At 34.9% G+C, this 20,360-nt stretch overlaps 1 long non-coding RNA gene across 1 annotated transcript in view; it reads left to right on the forward strand.

Annotated features, from left to right (window-relative positions):
- LOC132151288 (uncharacterized) overlaps positions 1-5,595 on the forward strand; it is a 31,638-nt gene extending 26,043 nt beyond the window's left edge. The window contains exon 4 of the long non-coding RNA XR_009436362.1: positions 5,477-5,595. This is a non-coding gene — a long non-coding RNA (uncharacterized LOC132151288). The remainder of the gene's footprint in view (positions 1-5,476) is intronic.
- The last annotated feature ends 14,765 nt before the right edge of the window (positions 5,596-20,360 follow it).

Below are 20,360 nucleotides of genomic sequence, written 5' to 3' on the forward strand. Positions count from 1 at the left end.
TTGGCTTGTTTTATTTGTAAAAGAAAATCTGCCTAATAATTATGCATACCTGGATATAAGGCGTTGGTACATTTTTAAAAAAATCATTTTTCTTTGCTGCTCCATCAACTCCTTCTGACAGGGCAGTTAAATATATAGGTTAACTCGGGCCACTTCTTCATATCGTCTAACATTACCCACGTTAACAGCGACGATGGATGGGACAATTTGAGACCATTTGATCGCCGTAAGACGTTTTCATCGTGCTCCCAATTTATAATATAATGTTCTTTGTCATTTCGCCACAGTTATAGCTAGCTATAAACAATCTTACAACTACTAAACTAGTAACCGGACGTGCCGTATCGGTTTAGCGGAAGTCGGATGACAAAATGCAGAAGTGGGCGGGGCGGAATAAGGTGAATATACATACATGTAAATAGAAAGTAATGTGTAAAAATAAAAATGAAATATATATAAATAATTTAATTTGTGACCCAAACTATATGTATATATATACAGTACAGACCAAAAGTTTGGAAACATTACTATTTTTAATGTCTTTGAAAGAAGTTTCTTCTGTTCATCAAGCCTGCATTTATTTGATCAAAAATACAGAAAAACAGTAATATTGTGAAATATTATTACAACTTAAAATAATAGTTTTCTATTTGAATAAACTTAAAAAAAATAATTTATTCCTGTGATGCAAAGCTGAATTTTCAGCATCATTACTCCAGCCTTCAGTGTCACATGTAACATCCAGTCTATCACATGATCATTTAGAAATCATTCTAATATTCTGATTTATTATGAGTGTTGGAAACAGTTCTGCTGTCTAATATATTTGATGAATAAAAGGTTAAAAAGAACTGCATTTATTAAAAAAAAAAAAAATCTAATAATATATTTCTAATAATATATTTTCTTTACTATCACTTTTTTATCAATTTAACACATCCTTGCTGAATAAAAGTATTGATTTTATTAAAAAAAAGAAAGAAAAAAAATGACTGACCCCAAATTACTGACCAGTAGTGTATATTGTTATTACAAAATATTTATATTTTAAAAACAACAAGCTTCTTTTTAAAAAAATTTTTTTTAAACTTTTTATTCATCAAAGTATCCTAAAAAAGTATCACATGTTCTGAAAAAATATTAAGCAGCAGCAGAACTGTTTCCAACTTTGATAATGAATCATCATATTAGAATGATTTCTAAAGGATCATGTGATAATGATCCTAAAAATTCAGCTTTGCATCACAGAAATAAATTATAATTTAAAGTATAATAGATTTAAAAACAATTATTTTAAATTGTAATAATATATCACAATATTACATTTTTTCTGTATTTTTGATCAAATAAATGCAGGCTTGATGAGCAGAAGAAACTTCTTTCAAAAACATTAAAAATAGTAATGTTTCCAAACTTTTGGTCTGTATTGTATATATATATATATATATATATATATATATATATATATATATATATATATATATATATATATATATAATTTATTAATGTGATATTTGTGGAAACATACATGTATTTTTTGATACATTTATTATAAGGATACTTTGACGAATAGTTCAAAAGAACAACATTTGCTTAAAACAGAACTATAAGAAGTATTTTGTGTAATTATTAATGCCTTTAGTGTCACTTCTGATCAATTTAATGCATATTTGATGATTTATAAGAATGACAATATTATAATATATAATATTAATGTATAATATTATTAATTATAGTATCTTAAAAAAAACTAAACAAAAACATCTTCCCCCAAACTATCCATATTACGACAATAACATATTATAATAATTATATATAATATTATTGTTATATTATAACAATAATAAACTAAAAATTATATTTTTAACAATAATGAATAAATATTATTATTAATAATATTTATTATCTTTAGAACCTTAGTTAATTTGACACTCAGTGAATTTTTGTTGTTGTTGGCAGTTGCATTCAAATGTACTTGGCTTAAAAAACTGTTTGAATATTCATGATGTTTCTTTGGAAGACTTTTAAATACTTAATTTCACCACATGGCCCTATGAAATATGTCTGTCTTTGATCTGTAACTCCTTACAGGCCAATAAAGTGGCATGGAGGCAGTGTAAGATTTGGGTATCTGGTGGCCTGCAGTGTCCAGGATAAATAAGCACTAGATTGTTTGTTTACTCTGTGAATGACAAGAGGGAGTAGAGAGGCCGGGGGGAACAGATGGACAAGGTCTTCAGGGGGCTTCAGAAACACTTCAGCCGCAAAGCCGTTTCACCTCACTGAGGGGTTTGGCAAAGTCAAAGACACCCTCTTATCTGCTCATTCTCCTGATGTTTGAAAATGAGCTCAGGCAGTTCCCTCACCACGCTCAGATCTGTCAGCCTGATTGGTGCCTCCATAACACATCGCACTTGTGTCCACAGCAGCTTTCGACAATTACACCTGGCAAATCAGGCTGTTCTCTGACAAAAATGACCGGCGGACACCATCCTGTTTTTGACAAGGAGGGCAAGGCTCTGGACGCTTATGAGTGCGCCTCATTGCTAACAGACCAAGACTGAATCTCGAAGCTCTCCCTGGAAAACACACACCTCTTTCTGCACTAAAAATATCAAGGAACAATATCTAAGTCCAACTGTCGCTTATACATTGGTACACTTATGAGACTCCGCTGACCTTTTTAATCTGACGGACAATGTGACTGTGCAGCAGAAATATTGAGCCACAAGTAAACAGGCAACTTTGGCCATAGTGGTTGGCTATAATTGAATTCAATATGATCTTTTATGTCAGGGAAGGAAACAAAGAGTTTGCTGATATGAGTAGGCAGCCATAAAAGTCTGGCTTCAGTGCTTTTCTATGCAGTCTGCAAAATCCTTTGAGATTCGGCCTTGCTTTGAGATTATTACCTCGGAAATACATCAAAGAATCAAGCAATGAATTGCCCATTATTGCCAAATTATTACTGTTTGGAGATGCAGCCAGGATTGTGTGAAGCAATTTTCTCTCTCCACCCTTTAATACTTTCCTAGATTTCCGTCATGAGGATAATACCCGCTGCAAAATAAGCAGCAAATGTGCAATTTAATAACAGACTGTACATTGGTACATTGCAAGGATCCCACCATTGGATTCCTTAAAATCATAATCTAATAAACTGACTGAGCTCTCATTTTCTGACAAGAGATTCACCTATGTATTTCCGGCTTAAAAATCACAAAGAACTGCAGTACTTTGTCACTAATGTTAGGGAATTCATGTGCCCTTTTATTCCACATAAGAGTCTGTGAAAGAAACCTGTAAGAGTAAATAAGGCTGCAACTGGTGTTTGAGCAATGGCGAAATTGGCGGCAATGATCTTAATGTCTTTCCTATAAATTAAATTCAAATAGCCATTTCAACCATGCACTAATGGATGCATAATTCCAGAGTTATAATTGTAAGCCATCAGGCCATTTAATAGCCTCTGTCCCTGAAAGAATACCTGGAGGAATGGAAAGCCAGGAAGAAGCACTGATGTCTTCAGAGCTGAAGTACCATCATGTACATCCGATAAATTTTGGCCGTTGTCAAATGCTTTCGTTCACCCACGGAATGAGCACCATATAATCCTGAGCACCCAATTCACGTTCATTCTCTACTATTTCTCCTTCTTTCAAAGCTTTGGCAAGCTTTAAGTCATGTCTGACAGGTCTATTTCGCTGTCCTTCACAGTCAGTATGTGCGGGTCCCGGGAGCTCCAGGTGGCTGCTGACCCTCTGGGGGATTATGTCTCAACACTAAACTGTGTGAGAGAGGGTTGAGGGGGTAATTAAAACTAAATAATAAAAGTTGCTCTTCAATCCAGGGGTGAAATTTCAGATCAATGAAGCCAGAGGGTGGGCAGCTGTTTCCTGCCCTAGGCACAGACCGCAAACACTAGGATCACAAATCTATTTTCTTCCTGAAACCATTGACATATTGAGCCAATAACCAAAGCTCTTTTGTCTCCGTCACCAGAAAAAAGACAATTAAGGAATATTGTCTATGTAAACTTAGACAGAAACAACACTCGCAACAATATATATACCAACAGTTAGTTCTTGCAGAATACCCCACCCACTACATTCAAAACAGCCTGAAGGTAGTTTAAGGTGATTGCATTTGATTTTTTCGCTACAATACTATTGTCTTCACAATGCACCTGAAAGCTTTAATACTAAAAACAAGTCTTGGAAATGCTAATTCTGCTCTAAATATAAGTGCTGTGAAGTCAGTCCTGAAGTTACAACTAGCCATGTTAGTCATGATTGCTAGGCTAGAATAAAAATAAAGCCAGAAAAGCAAATAATTCTTTGTGCTCAAGAAAAAACACAGCGCCTCATGTCTTTTCAAACACAGTGATGAAAGAGAATAATATGCAGGATTAAATAAAGGCTTTTGCATAAACAAAGAACAAATCCATTAAATTAGTCCATTGTTGCTTTGGTGTTTGCCACTGCAACATGTTACAAATAGTTGTTTTGGCCCTTGGTAAATGCCTGTTTTATATTTAAAAAAAGGGGGGAATAAAGGAAAAAGGCCAATGCCACACAAGGACTGTTTTTTAAAAGAAAATAACCACCTTTTATCCTTGTGTTACCATACAATGATGTATCCATGATAATACCTTTAATTATACTACGGCGCTTAAGGATTATCATATTCATATTGATGATTACAATATTCAAAATAACATTCAGATTAAAATGCTATTTAAATTCCAAAATCTGAATCAAATTTTACTTGATAGCAACCTGTATATGCAAACTTTTTAAACTTTTTCTGTATGAAAAATTTTCCCATACATAAAACATAAGGGGTATTTTCATAAATTAACTTTGGCTTGGACTATGGTGGACAAACATAATTCCTAGATTATTTAATACCCCAACTTGTTCAAAACACAAAGCCAAACAAAATGAAGCAGGTTTACAAGATTTGTTTGAACTGCAATTCTTAAAACTCAGACTTCATCAGGCTTGGAATATAGAGCAAGAGACTTATGGACTACTTTTATGGTGTTCTTGAGGCCTTTTTTTTTTTTTTTTTTGAGGCTTGAAAGCTTCAGTCCCATTGGGAATAATTGCAAGGAAAGAACAACCAGTACAATTCTCCTTTTGTGCTCCACAGAAGAAGTGAAGTCATTCGGGTTTGAAACTACATGACAGATTGTTCATTTTTAGTTGAATTATCCCTTTAAGTCGTAATCATATGGGGTGTGGCCAGTTCAAATAGAATTCTAACTCCTAATTGAAAAGGCTTCAGTTTACACGTTCTATATATTACCCAAGCCTGATATATTTAGCTACTTTTATTTCTTAGTGAATCAGTACCTCTTTAAATCATGAATGAGAGTAAACATGATTTTCCAGTCCACATGCTAATCTAGGCTACTCCTGTCTCACTGGGAGATATCATTCATCCTCAATATATATAAATATATTTTTTTCAGTGTTGCAGTCAACAGAGACTGAAGTGTCATTTGCACTTTCAGACTGACCTGGTCTTTCTTCCCCGGTGAGTTCGGCAGGAGTGTGAACACAAAAGCCAGCAGTGAAGGGTCAGTTCCTTGCCTGAAGGGGTTTGCCGTTACACCACATGGCCTGATGAGCTTTTCTTAGTTCTGTGTGGAAGGGCTGAAAACTCATTTGTTAGTAGAAACCACAGAGAATTATTCTACAATACAAGTTATCTTATTGAAACTGCAGCATAAGACCTTCTATGCCACTCTTAATAACTGCCGAATGGATGAATTTCATATTTGTACAAATCATACCTCAATCCCATAATTAAGTTTGATTGTGGTTATAGGGGATTCTCTGTGAAACAATTTCAGGATTCATTTTCTAGAGCAATACTTCTCATATTCATTACTTCTGGCAGTCATCCTATAATGATTGCATATTATGTATTTTTTCAGTTCCTTTAACTCTCAGAAAAGAAATTTTATTGCTATTACAAAATACTATTTAAACTGAACAATGCCTTGAAATGGTAACTCCAATTGTTTTGAAAGAGCAAAAATTACTAACAATCTTTGAGCTACTGAACAATTATACAGTGCAAGGATAAGTTAGTCGCAAGCTGTATTTTATAAGCGTGCAAGAGACATGTCAGTGAATTGAGATGGTAACTATGCATTCACCCTTTGCCACAGACACTGCAGATCTATGAGAGTGAGCCTTGTTGCTAGGATACAGAGCATGGCTCCTTAAAGGGAGTGCTGAAGAATGGAGAGAACTGGGAAGAGAGAGATTTTTTGAAACTAATGGCTTTTCGATGAATTTTGAAATAGAGCTGATCATTGGAAATAATTACATATAACTATACTGGTTTATTTTTAATTCAGTTGCTCTCTCTCTGACCTACAAAAAACAGCACAGGAGACGATAACAAACACTATACACAGAAACTACTGTTTTTGTCTGCTTTAAACAATAAAGTTATATTATATGTAAGGAATAATGCACAGTACTTTGAAATAAACCGTGACAGATTGATAAGAAAAATAATTATGTTGACATGAACTATGTATTGGGACTGAAATTATCTGAATCGTAAAGCGTCTTCTAACTGTAAAACACATATGCACCAAGACGAACACAAAATAAATCAAGAATCAAGCAAGATTAAAAAAAAATTATAAAACTACTGCTAAGAAAAAAAAAATTAAATTACAATTTACAAGACGAACACCATAACAGTATTAAGTAATATATAAAGTAATATTAATAAATACGTCCTCTCTCTTAATATAATCCATAACTGAGACACAACATAAATTATATTTGTAAGAAATGTGATACAAGAAACATGAAAGCCGTGCCAGTTTGAAAATCAGCATTCTGGTTCTTCCAAGCTATATAATGTCAGTGAAAGGGGGTTCGAGAATTTGAAGACCAAAAAAGTGCATCCATTCATCATAACAGTACTCCACACGGATGAAAATCATGTACACCTAGGATGGCTCAAATGTGAGCAAATCATGTGGTAATTTTCATTTTTGGCTAATTTTCATTTTTGACAGATTCTGTGGATATTTGATGGATTTTACATTTTCATAAGTGAAACGATCAATGCAAAAATATGCTAATTTATTATTAAGTTTATTTATTTTTTGTTAATTTGAAAGTATGACACATAAGCTTTGCTTAGGCAGCTGTACTGAATTAGCTTTCTGTCTGCCTGTCAACAACAGCTCTGACCCCATTACCCATTGTCTTAATTACATGTAGGATTAAAATGGATTGTCGTCCTTTAGAGATCCATTGTGAATTTTATTAGACAGCCTGGATGCAAGGTCCTTGAGTGGATAATTAAAGCAGAAAGGCAGTTTAGGTGATGAATTTAAAAATTCTGCCATTGAAATCATTCAAATGGCTAAACAGTTCTAGGGCCTCATATGGGAGCTGTTAACTTCTTATTAATAAAAATAAAGGTGGAATGAGAAAAGAAAATGTGGTGAAACATGCCTTGGCGAATCAATCTTTGGTATCCCTGTGGACAGTTTGAAGGTTCTTTTGGAGTGCAGGTGCTCTTAACACTTCTGTATCATTTATTCTCCACCTTTTGGCCATGACATTTAGTTTCTCCCCAAGTAACAGCAACGGGGACCAATCAGAGATGAGGAGAGCAGCTGGGTTGAGTTGCACTCCCTTGCTTTGAATGTTTTTTTTATGTTTGTGTGACAGGAGCAGGACATCTTTAGAGAACTTGCACACACATGAGTGCTGGCTGAGAATGCAAAGACCTGCTTATGCTGACAGAAAAAAAGGATGGCCTCCTCACACACCCTGATCTTGATGTCTTCGTCAAAATCGACAATTGATAGATCTGAAGAACCGACAGGAACACTTGCCACCACTGAGACCTGGCAAAGGGCATTTAAAACAGCTTGTTAGTTAAAGACATTTTGCCCTCAGCTACATTAAAGAAGAGAGTTTTATCTGATGAGATGAGCTCACAAAATTACAGCCATGGCGAATAATCTTCAATTCTACTAAATTAGCAGAGGCCATTTGCATTTTGGAATGCATAAATATACCCGTGAGATTTTCTCAGATGATATTTTGTAGGAGGCTCTCAGATTTTCCATGCAAAATGCAGTGACCCTTCTAACCCAAGACAAATGGAATCATCTATAGGCTTAAAATTCTTATAATTCTGAGATGATTGAAATTGGTACCACTTTCATTCATAATATTAACATATTTGAAATAATAAAGGGCTTAATAGATCATCAATTCATTCAAATAGTTAGAGATGTTACAAGAGAAAAACTCCTCAAAAATGTTGTATGACCTCAAAAACATTTTACAGTTTATTAATTTCAGTTTATGTTGGTCATAGCAATGGTTTGATATTTCTGTATGCTACCACATTAATTACTGAATGTTTCATAATCGTTTTACTGTTTAAATTTAGCCGAAACACTTGTAATTGACAGTTTAATAGCAGGTTCCACTGTTACAACTTACCCCATAAGTGTGACAGCATTCTCTTCTATTGAGGAATGTTTTCATAAAATGTTCATTGAACTCTATCTGTTTTCTAAGCAATAACAGTGGAAATTATATATATATATACACTGGAGTAAAATGGATGAAAACATTGTTTTGGTGGAAATAAATGGGAAACTATTTGGTAAAAGTTCACTAATTACAGGACATTATTTGCACATTAGAAGGATTGATTGGATTACTTTGTAAATGCTCTTGGTGTAAACATTTGTAAAGCCTCCTTATGATACATCAGGTTTTAATGTGCAGGATCCGATCCTAAAGCAACTAAAGCTGAATGGAACTGCTAAAATATAATGTGTCAATATTTTAACCAGGCTAAATAAAGAAAATTACGATGTGGTTTTCAGGTTTCTGTTCACTGTTAGAGTAATCAGTGCCAGAGTGGTCTGGATGACAAAATTACAGCACCTCAGCACTAAAACTAGCATTTAAAATCTCGTCGATTTTTTTCTGCACATACTACTGTGGCTTTCTGATTAGCACTTCTTAAGAGGACGGCAAAATTGGCAGCTTTCAAGAGAGCAAGTTTGATGACTCAAGCATCCATAAAAGTCAGGCACGCACAGTACTATTGAATGTTACATGACAAGCTAACATAATAAAAATTCTCCTCTAAAGATTCTATTTTGCTGAGGACTTATGTTCAGAAAAAGACCTGATTAAGTGAACTAAGTTTTGACATGATGCTGGGCAGATTTATCTCAAAGAACACAACAGCACAAAATGTCATTATCTACTAAATTTTACAGGAATTGTATTTTTATCTAATTAAATAAATTAATAAATAAATGCAAATCATGTATCTTCTACAAACTAGACAATTTAAGACAAGACTGTGTTCAATCTCAAATCACACATTCTATGCATACATGTATACAGTATATGAATATATGAGGATTTGATTCACACACACACACACACACACACACACACACACACACACACACACACACACACACACACACACACACACACACACACACACACACACACACACAAACACACACATGATATTCTTTAAATAAATTCTATTTTTATTAACTAATGAAATTATATATATTTATATATATTTAAATAAAAAGGTTTTACATGAAAATTATCTTATTGTCAAACACTTATACATTTTATTTCATATCCACTGCAACAGTCTTTATGTTTTATTATCAGTCTATTTTAGATTCTTTAACAATTTAAACTGGATCAATTATCAAATTGATGCTTGTTATCAGACCACAATATACTACACAGCAGCAGCTGTAAAAGTGTTCTGGTTAAACTAATGATCATGAATATACAAGTGGAAAAAACCTGAGAACGAAGTGCCCATATTGAGTCGTCATATTTTACATAAAGATAAGGAAAATTAGGGCAAAAGGGCAAATAGTTTGTTCAACTACACAGAAGAAAATAGAAAAATCTTGGCTGACATGTTTTACAAATGCTTGAGGATTAAAAAAAATTATTGGCACTTATCTCCAGAGGACAGGTGCTAAGGTTTGCAGTAAATAAATGCTACCCAAGGCAGTTTTCTGTAAAATTGGCAAGTTTGGCATAGCACTGAAAATATGCCATAAAGCAATTGATTTTAAGCAGGTTGAGGCCTCCAGAAGGCAATCAGATTGTGGTTTAAGAGACATTTATATCCAATTGCCTTGATTATATAATGTATAACTGTGTAACTGAAAAAAGCTGACTGATGTCTCCGTGAATATCTTGTGAACATGTTTTGAATGTCCTTCACCTAATAAGTGGCTGGATTCTTCCAGCAACACAGCACATAGTATTACTAGCTAAATAACCTTGTTGCATCACACATAACAAATTACATGTCTGTTTTACATTGAATACCATCCATCAAGACAAAACTGATGCTTGTACGAATTCCAAGTGGACATTTTCTGGTAGAGAGATATGATAAGATGACAAAGATGTTTTAAAAAAAGAATAGGGAAAGCATTATTCTTTCTGTTCATTTTAATATACTCAACTGTCTTTTATGTCAAATATGAGAAATATGACCGGAAAGTGACAGGGGCCATTGTGATGAGTTCTGTACATTCCCAGCCCAAGAGGCCATGCTTCACAGTGATTTAATTGGAATAATGTATGAAATGAGTCATGCTTGCAGCCAGGAACGTTAACTCCCAGCTTCGCTAGTCTTGACAGAGATCAATGCACCTAACCTCAATTCAAGAAAACATCCTTTAATGGATACCCATGGGGAACCATGCCAAGCTTCTACCCTTCACTTATTTATTTATTTTTTAATTTGTGCGACTGTAGTGCACACTTTCTAATTACCCACCGGAGTACAAAGGGGCTCGTGTCAGAATGCAATTTTTAAATCCCATCATGCTAAACAGTGGCGTTTTATCATCTTCATTCAACTTGTGATGTTCAGGTTTATTTTCTCTTTCATGCCTTGGTAGTTATGGGGGAACATGTTCAGACAAGAGTACCTTGTGCTGTTCTAAACATGTTCTCAGACTAACAGCACAACATCTTGCATTTATAGAGAGCCTAATGCTTGAGATTAATGAGGTGTTGCAATGATGGCATGCCATAATAGAGTTTTAGTACAATAAGTGACATAGTTTTAATCTCTCTTAAAATTGCTAAAACCAATGTGACCTTTGGAGACAGTCTTTTATGTCTCACTTTCTTTCATTTCAGAAGGAAATTAAATACATGCATTTAGGCATGACAGGAGACTGTCCTCCATTGTAGACAGAGGTTTTCACAACATAGCTGATTTCTGCAGATTACATTAAAAACCTAGATGAATGGGATGAATGGGAGGAAAAAGCAGTAAATATAGGAAGTCAGCATTTTACATCTAAGCTATTTGTGAATAATAAGAGATAAATGCTGATTTTGGGCTAGTTTTGAGTAGCAATTGGGCGGGTTTAGTTGTGGGATCCAGATTTTTACTGTATAAAATTAAACAAATATATCCTTAAAATCTAAAATTTTGCAATGTTATTAACTGCTTATTTGCAAAATTATTAATATTACAAAATGGACAAAGCAATTTTGTTTTTAAATACATAAATAATTCATCTTAGCAGTCAGACAAAAAACAAAAATTATGTTAATTCTAACTTTGTGAGTCCATATTTAATGTGGGTTGTATTTTGTTTGACCTTGTTTTAAAGAAAACACTTAGAGCTCATCAGCCAACCTGTCCATGTTGGAATCTGCCTAATTTGAAAATTGTAAAATTGTCTTTGCTCTTCCAAGCCTTTCAATAGGGGTAAATGGGTGTTTGTTGTCAACAGAAGAAGTGAAATAAAGTGCGCGCATCTGTAATAAAATGTCCCTCACACTGCTCCGGGGGATAAATAAAGTACCCCTGTAGCAAATCCATGCATTTTTGTAAGATAAATATCCAGATTTCAAATGTAATAAACATTTTTTCTCACTTCTGCTGACTGTGGGGAACCAGAAAACGTGCAGGTGGAAGATGGAAGATGTATGTGTCACGAACGCATGAATCTGGCAAATGAAGGAGCAAAGGAAACAAAGTTTCTTTACTATAGCAAAGGAAAACCAGTCTCTTGGCTTATATCAAAATCCTCAGATGATTTTCTTTACAAATGCTTGTTTTGTGTTTCTAATTCGTGACCAGCATTTTGTTTTGTTCTCTCCTCATGTTCGTCACCAACCATGCAGCCCTGACGAACTACGACACACGTCTTCCGGTTCCCAACAATCAGCAGAAGTGAGAAAAAAAGTGTTTATTACGTTTGAAATCTGGATATTTATCTTACAAAAACATGTGGATTCGCTACAGGGGGGCATTTATTCACCGCCCGGAACCTTGTGAGGGACGTTTTATTACAGATGCATGCACTTTATTTCATGTCTTCTGAACTGTTGACAAAAAACACTGCTTACTCCACTGAAAGGCTTGGAAAGGAAGGACAATTTTTTATATAACTTTGATTGGATTATTCTGAAAGAGGAAAGTCACATACACCTTTGATGCTTCGAGGGTGAGTAGAAGATGGACGAATTTTCATTCTCGGGTGAACTAACCCTTTAAGATGAAATTGCAGCCAAATGCTGTAGAATTTGATTGGTCAACAATGAAAAGAACTTAAAATCAAATGTACTTAAAATCAAATGTAATATTAACATATAGCATTGTTTCTCTCATGCTGTATACTTCAGAGTCACTGATCTAGATATTCAAAAATTTAGATGTGTAATAATTCATTACATGTCATGCACACTTCAAACAGTATGTTATTCCCAGACATTGCGTTATTAAGACAATTAATAACCACATCAGATATTTGTTTTACCGTTGTCTCTTTGCTGTTTCACCTATAGTGCAGTCCTGGTATTGAAATACGCAAACACATTACAGTATCTTCATACAGCCCACATCAATTATTCATTCTGGAATTCTATTATTTTTCTCTGTCTACTTTTTATTACCGCAATAAATTCCCTTTCACATTGATATTATAATGAGTACCTGAATCCAGAAGCCACCCATGCTGGCTACATCCTCTCATTTGTATTTACTTTCTCAGCTTAGTGTCACACATTATGAAAGGATTTAGGTATGATTTATGTTTCCAATTCATGAAACCCAACACAACTACTATGTATTCCAAACCCGTACCACAAACAATATATATATATTAATATATATCATTATATATTACATTACACTGCTTTCAACCCAGATGTAAAAATGTGCTGAATATTAGATAAACTAATATAATTCAGCCAAACATAAACCAAAACTCAAAGAGTACCCTTTGTCTTTACTCTCAAGAGCTGCAAGCATTGATTTGCCAAAGTCTTTCTTTCTCCTTGTCTCATGATATGCCCCTTTATAAGACTACCTGGCCAGACTCCCCACTAGTCAACACTCCACTGACAGGCAACATGATCAAAAGCCAGAACTGTCACCACCTCACATTCGCTCTTTAATCGCTCTGAGAGGAAAAGGATGGCGGGGGATCTACTTTGGAACTGTCACTGTGCTCTTTTTCATACTTTTATGCAGCCATTAAAGCGGGCAGATGGAGCAGGAGAACCAACAGCACACATGAGAGGCTTTGCAAATGCACCCTCGGCGTATGCTAATGACTAGTTAGCGCATTCCGATTTCACCTGTCATTTGAATTCTATTTAGGGTTAACTAAAAGCAAGAAGGTGGCTATTGTGCCGTGTGGATTATTTGGTTTGATTACCGAGGGAAGGATTTTTACTTCAGATGGCCTACCACAAGTGTTTGTGATTGGAGTTAATCGCACGCCTGCTCCTAATTTGTATTTCAGACTTGCGACTGCATCAAAGAAATTACCATTCCAAGGTCTAAATTATATTGTCAGACTGCAGGAGCTGAGCGATTCTACATGTCATATTCATCCAAGAGAGAGTGGAAGTGAGAAAAACAGATTTGCTTTTTATTAAAGGAAATCACTCTAAGGTAGTCGGATCATTTTGCCACAGGCCTTCATTATCCTCTTCTCATGTCCAAAGCATTATGGTAGGCTTTGAGAATTTGCCCCAGTTATTGTGAAAATGAATAAAGGGATATCACAAAGGAGTTGTTTACAAGCAATAATCTATACTTATGAAATTAATCAGTACAGTGGATCAATGATACTCATTTTACTGCAGTTTTACTCTGTTCCATTAAATGTCATTACAAGTTGTTGGTGTAGATAAACTCAGAATGACTAAAAGAACTAAGCATGACTGATGACCGCATAGTGTCTCTACACTCCGATCATGAGCCGAATGAATCATCTGAAGCAGTAAATTAGCATTTAAGTCAATTATTTTCCCTCACCACTGTTTCCAAGTGCCGAGAGATTTCACAGTAAGTGGCCCATATACATTTCACATACCTCGAATACTTCACTGGGACCTTCACAGTTCAAAAGTGGCCACACTGTTGTCAGCGAGTATCCCTTGTCATGAGAGTCACTTGAGCAATCATTATGGTGAAAAGGTTAATTAGATTCCACCTGATTACAAGCCACGCTTATGTACAGGCGACTGGCATACAAATATGCTTTTGACTGCCTTGCTCAAGCTGACTTCCTGTCGCAAGCCTGAAAGATCAATGGCGTTATTCATTCATGCACAATGGAATCTATGCTGCCGTCCCCTCACGGCGCCACATTTAATGGATCTCTTACTACAACACATTAAGTACCAATTACTCACTAATTAAAAGAAATCAGCGCATTGGGCTCATACGAGGAGCAAATGAATACATCTGATAAGATTAGTTGCCTCAGAGATTATTGAAAATGTATTCAACTATCAATGAAGGTGCACTGGCGTCTTGCAGGTAGTCAGGGTTTGATGGCTAATTGATCCCAATAGGGAAAATGTTTGCAAAGTCTTACTGAAGAAATGTGAAAAACCGAAACATCACTGAAGAGCCTGACATTTAACTGTCTTTGACAGATTTCAACAGAATAAATGAATTTGGCACAGATCTGACAAAAATTCAGTGCTGATGCACTTCTTTTGAACTGAAATTAGTTTAAAAAATATTTCTATCAGCCGCTGTATCTTAAAAAAAAAACGTCAGACGTAAAGCGCTGCTAGCTCATAAAAAGAGATCAGAGTTCAGATTGCTTGATTGGTAATTCGGCAAAGCTAATCCCCCCCTGCAAGAGCCTTCTAAATACTCATGCTGTAAATAGTTTGCAGTAGATTTAGTGCTAGAGTAATTGAAAAAGCATCATCAGAAATAAAATGCTATTTCCATACGTGCTCAAAATGCAAACTGGCATTGAAAACGATAGGTGATCAGGTATTAATGTATGTAAATGTCAAGTGAGAAATAGCCTAAGCCCAAAATGCATTCGTTTCCCAATGACAGGAACAGGTCTCATTATATTACCTGTGCAAATGTCAAGTCCTGTGATGTTGAGATGACACAGCTTGGGAAAATTGAAGAAAGGACAAGAGTCAGCCGAAAAGGGGAATGAAGGCTTGTTTAGTGATGGTGTGTTAGCCTAAGGGCTTGCCTCTCTGTCAGATAATTTCAGTCAAGAGAGGCCAAAACAATAGCACCAACTACACTTGAAATGCAATCCTGTTTAGCATGTTTATTTCCTCAAGGGGCATTTTTATACCTCTAGGTAGAGCTCATTTGTAGGGGTAGTACGTCTCTGCTTATCCGCCCTGAATACATGACAAAACGGCATCAGAAAAGATGCAGAAACTGTTTACAATTTTATCTTTTTATAGATCTTTGTCTCAGCCTTTTTAAATACATTTCACAAGATCTAAATTGCAGCTGGAATCAATTTCTATAGATACTGTACACTTTGGTGCCACCTGACCTTTATTAAAAAGCATTGGAGGCACAATTTTTATACATTTTTTTGTTATTGTTTAAATTGTTTTGGGATAACTATAAAATGTGTATTAAACTATTATGTAACATAAAATTTACCTAGCATGGGGAGTAGGTAGTTTTTAACTAGGACTATAAAGACATTTGAACAAAGTTATTGTTCTCATACATTTTTGTGAATAATCATTTTCTATTTTCGACTTGGGTGTCTGTCTATTTACTCATTTATAAAATATTGTTTATATTTTGTCTATTTAATTTTGATAACTATTAACTGTTTATTGCTAGAAGATTACAAAAAACCCCACAAATTAAGTTTCTAATTTGCATTTAGAATGCATTTAGTCCCAATTTTTGATAACAATGCTGCAAAACAGCAAACATAAATTGTCATTTCATCAAAGGTCAAACAAATAATTTTCTAAAGGTTAAGCACCCTATTAACAAACCTTTTTTTTTTTTTTTTTTTACTTAAAAAAAATCAAGCCATTGTTCTGCTGTCTTTGTGAAAAGTACCTAGCAGTGACTGGGAAGAAAATACACATGCAACACACACAATAGCAAATCCTCTTTTCATGATAATGGAGGTTGAAGAATCATGACTCATCTGTGCTGAGTAAGAATATGGGCTTTTGTGGTTAGGGTCACAGGATAAAGTGAATTTTGAGACCTTACCATCATTTACATAACATGCATATAGGCCTATATCTGATAATTGAAATGTGCAAGTTTTTCCTATGAGGGCAGCAGAAGCTGGCTAAAATAAACAGACTATTTCAGGAATTGTTGTATGTTTGATCACCACCTAGTGCACTGATTTATGTCCTCTGTATTACCTCTGCATTGCTAATATTAAAGTTAAGGCTAGACAGACATTAGGTATCTGATGTAATGTCTACACAAACTGTGTAAATTGCAAAAACTATATGCAATGGCAATAAATTATGTCTCGTTTGTGCTAGCAGACATGAAACACAATTTAATCCCACAAGTTTCATTTCCAGATGATGCAGAGTAAATATTAGGATTGTTGTGGTTGCCAACGTACATGCTCGATCTTGCTCTTAGACTGGTGCATTTTTTTATGTTGGGGTTAGTCTTACACAATATGGTTTTCTGAAATGGATAAAAAGGAAAAGCAGGGTCTCTCCAAGTAATATGAATTTTCTTCTTATAGTGTGGCTGCATTAATATTTTCAACAGCAAGTGGGGGGGTGGGTTGGTGTCTGAGGAACAATGACCTTGGGAAATATCCATAGCACTCGGAGGATGCATTCAGATTTGTTTGAAAGTGTTTCAGATGGCTATCGGCCACTCCTGACCGAGAGTAAACAGAACAAAATGATAACAGTATTGAACTCACAACAAATCAATGTCTGCCATGTGACAGGCCTAAACTCTTTTCTCTATGGACTAGTCCCTAGTCACATTTTATTTTTTTAATGTGCAGCTGAAAAAAAATAAAATAAAAAAACACCACTGTGGGTTCATTCATTGTGATGTAATCTCTTGGCAAAGAATGTTAATCTCTCTGTCTCTCATCTGTCACAATGATGGATCTTATTGTTTCACTACTTTAAGCCTTTATCTTTCATTGAAGTGTGACATTTATTTCACAGAGTGTTTTTCTGCATACGGATGCCCTGAGTTAACACTGGGAAAATAAAGCCATTGAAATGGATGACTTTCCAATACACAGAGCCTTTGGTAGCAAAGAGGAAATGTAGTCATTTTCAGATCTCCCTCTAGACATTGCTGAAATAAATTAGCAAGAATGTTTTTTTATTTTTATTTTTTTCACTGTTGCTGAAACGAAGGGTAGATGTCCCCTCAAATTAAAATATAAAATAAATAAATAAATAAAATAAAAATATCATTATAATAATTGTGTCTTGAGACTGCGACACTGAGCATATTTTATTAGGTATATTTTTAATGCTGGTTAATTTTTATTCCCTACATCCTTACAATGATTTAAAAGCATTGAGAATTTACACTTTTACACATCTTTACCTCATAAAGTAGAGGAGACCAGGGCTAATTGTCACACTTTTTACTCAGGTGAATATTTCTTAGTGAACGTCAGTCTCCGAAGAGGTCCATAATTTAAAGTCTAGGCTACAAAAAAAAACAAAACAAAAAAAAAACTATTGACCTTTTGTACTGAATGAATGATTTCTACCCTGAAAAAAATATAGAATTCATTGAACACATTTTGACCCTTTGTTGACACATTATGGAGTATGCTGTTACAACTGAGATGGCTTTTCAGGTATTTCTAATACATTAAAACAATTAATGAAACCAAAAAAATGTCGAAGGCAACGAACAAAAATATAAAAATACTTTTTTTTTTTTTTTTTTTTACAACAAAATTGTATTTAATAAATATGTAATAAAATTATATAATTAAAAATGAAAGCTCCAAGCAGCATTGAAAGGGCCCTTGCACACGGATCCACCTCATGCATGTTTGAGTTAGTGTAAAACATGACATATCCTGCTGCCAACAGGTGGCGCTATGATTACAGTTGAATTATTGGCCTTAAGAAGTCTTCAGCCAAGGACTCTTATCAAACAATTGCAGATCAGTCATTGCATTTTAGTTAGTGTAAAACATGATGTTACATATGTTACGTCCATCAGGACATATACGTTTATTTTCATTTATTTTATACGATTTGACTAACAATTGTGTTTCCTTTGTGTGTATACTGTGTTCCCCTCCCTTGCACCTCCTGCTCTCTGTTTGACAGGCTCAGGAGTGCCACTGATTCCTGTTCAAACTCAATAGCTGGAGTACAAAGGGACCCACGGAACTGCAGTCCAGGGAGAGAGGCTGAGGTGTTCCGTGCTCACAACTACCATCTTCAGCTCCCAGTGCTGTTTTTATCTTCCGTATTCATCGTTTGCTTTGCCGGTAGTGTTAAGGTAAAGCTGTTAAGTGTGTTGAGCAGAATGTTTCAGCTGTTTTGTAACTTGTATACAGTAAGTGGGAGAATTTTGTAGGGAGGTGGATGCCATTTATTTTGAAAATGATCTTTTTCTCCTGTGTTTGAATTAGAGAGGGAGTCAGGGAAGGGTCTCTTTATTTTCTTTTCTTTTGATAGGAAATGTATTTCTTAAAACCCCTGTAAGAGTACCTTTTGGTATATTGTTTTGGCTTTTTCCCCTCCTGAAGCCTTCTTTTAAGTATTTCTCACATTCTGTTCAATAAAATATTTTTATTAGACTATTAAAGGGGCTCTTAACAAGTGGTGGCTTGTCCGCTTTTATTTTTTAAATGGCTACTTTGATTTGGTGAGTACAATTTTCTCTTTTCTCTCTTAAAGGGGTATTTCACCCAAAAATGAAAATTAGATGTTTATCTGCTTACCCCAGAGCATCCAAGATGTAGGTGACTTTGTTTCTTCAGTAGAACACAAATTATGATTTTTAGCTTCAGCCGTTGCAGTCTCTCAGTCGTAAAATGCATTGCAAATGGTAACAGAATCTATGAAAGTAAAAAAAAAACATGTACCGACCAATCCAAATTAAACCCTCCGGCTTGTGGCGATACATTGATGTGTAAAGACACAAAGCGATCGGTCTGTGCAAAAAACTGAGCAGTATTTATGTAGGTTTTTTTTTTACCTCTGATTCACGCAATGTCCAAACTGTTACAACTCTTGTGAACGTCCTTCACAGCAGTAAGCGCAAGGCATTCCTCTTCTTCTTCTGCTTTATGGCAGATCGCAGCCTTATAAGTGCATTACCGCCACCTATCTCTCAAATGGATGGTCTCTTAGCAATGGACTCTGTTCACTTATTAATGAATCAGCTTTTTGAACGAATCGGGTGAATAAATGATTCAGTGATTCACACATTAACACAGTCAAATGCTTTGTTTCTGAATGAATCAGCCGTTTGAATGAATCGGTTGAATCTCAATGACTCACTCATTAACATTCACTTGCTGTCACCTACTGGCAGTTTTAATTTCACATTTCGACTATTTCTTTCATGTTTTAAATTAAATTTAAATCAAATATCAGTATTTAACGTTTAATGTTAAAACAAAACATTAGGCTTATTTATACATCTGTATCTGCAGTTTAAATTCATCCATGTCCCCTTTGAGATACATAAACTGTGTTAATACATACTATTTCAGATGCATATTTCAGAAACGTTTTCTTATGTGGAATGAAAGATACTAAGAACCGGATGGAGTGGTTCTTATTCTTACCCAAAAATACAAAATGGAAGAAATAGTTAAAACTGAACACAATCTTGCTACTCCAGCTGTGTATGAAATTTTTTATATGTATATTTATTTGCTTCTTTTCCATTTTGCATTTACTTGTACACGTTCCAGGCAACCCATAATCCATGTTTTTCCAACCTTCTACCCGTGAAAGTGCACTGGAACAGCAGTCAAACCCATGACTTCCCACCTGTGAACTCGTACTAGATCGATGTATACTCCCAGT

Source organism: Carassius carassius, chromosome 10, assembly GCF_963082965.1.
Source record: "Carassius carassius chromosome 10, fCarCar2.1, whole genome shotgun sequence".
In the NCBI taxonomy this organism is placed as follows: Eukaryota; Metazoa; Chordata; class Actinopteri; order Cypriniformes; family Cyprinidae; genus Carassius; species Carassius carassius.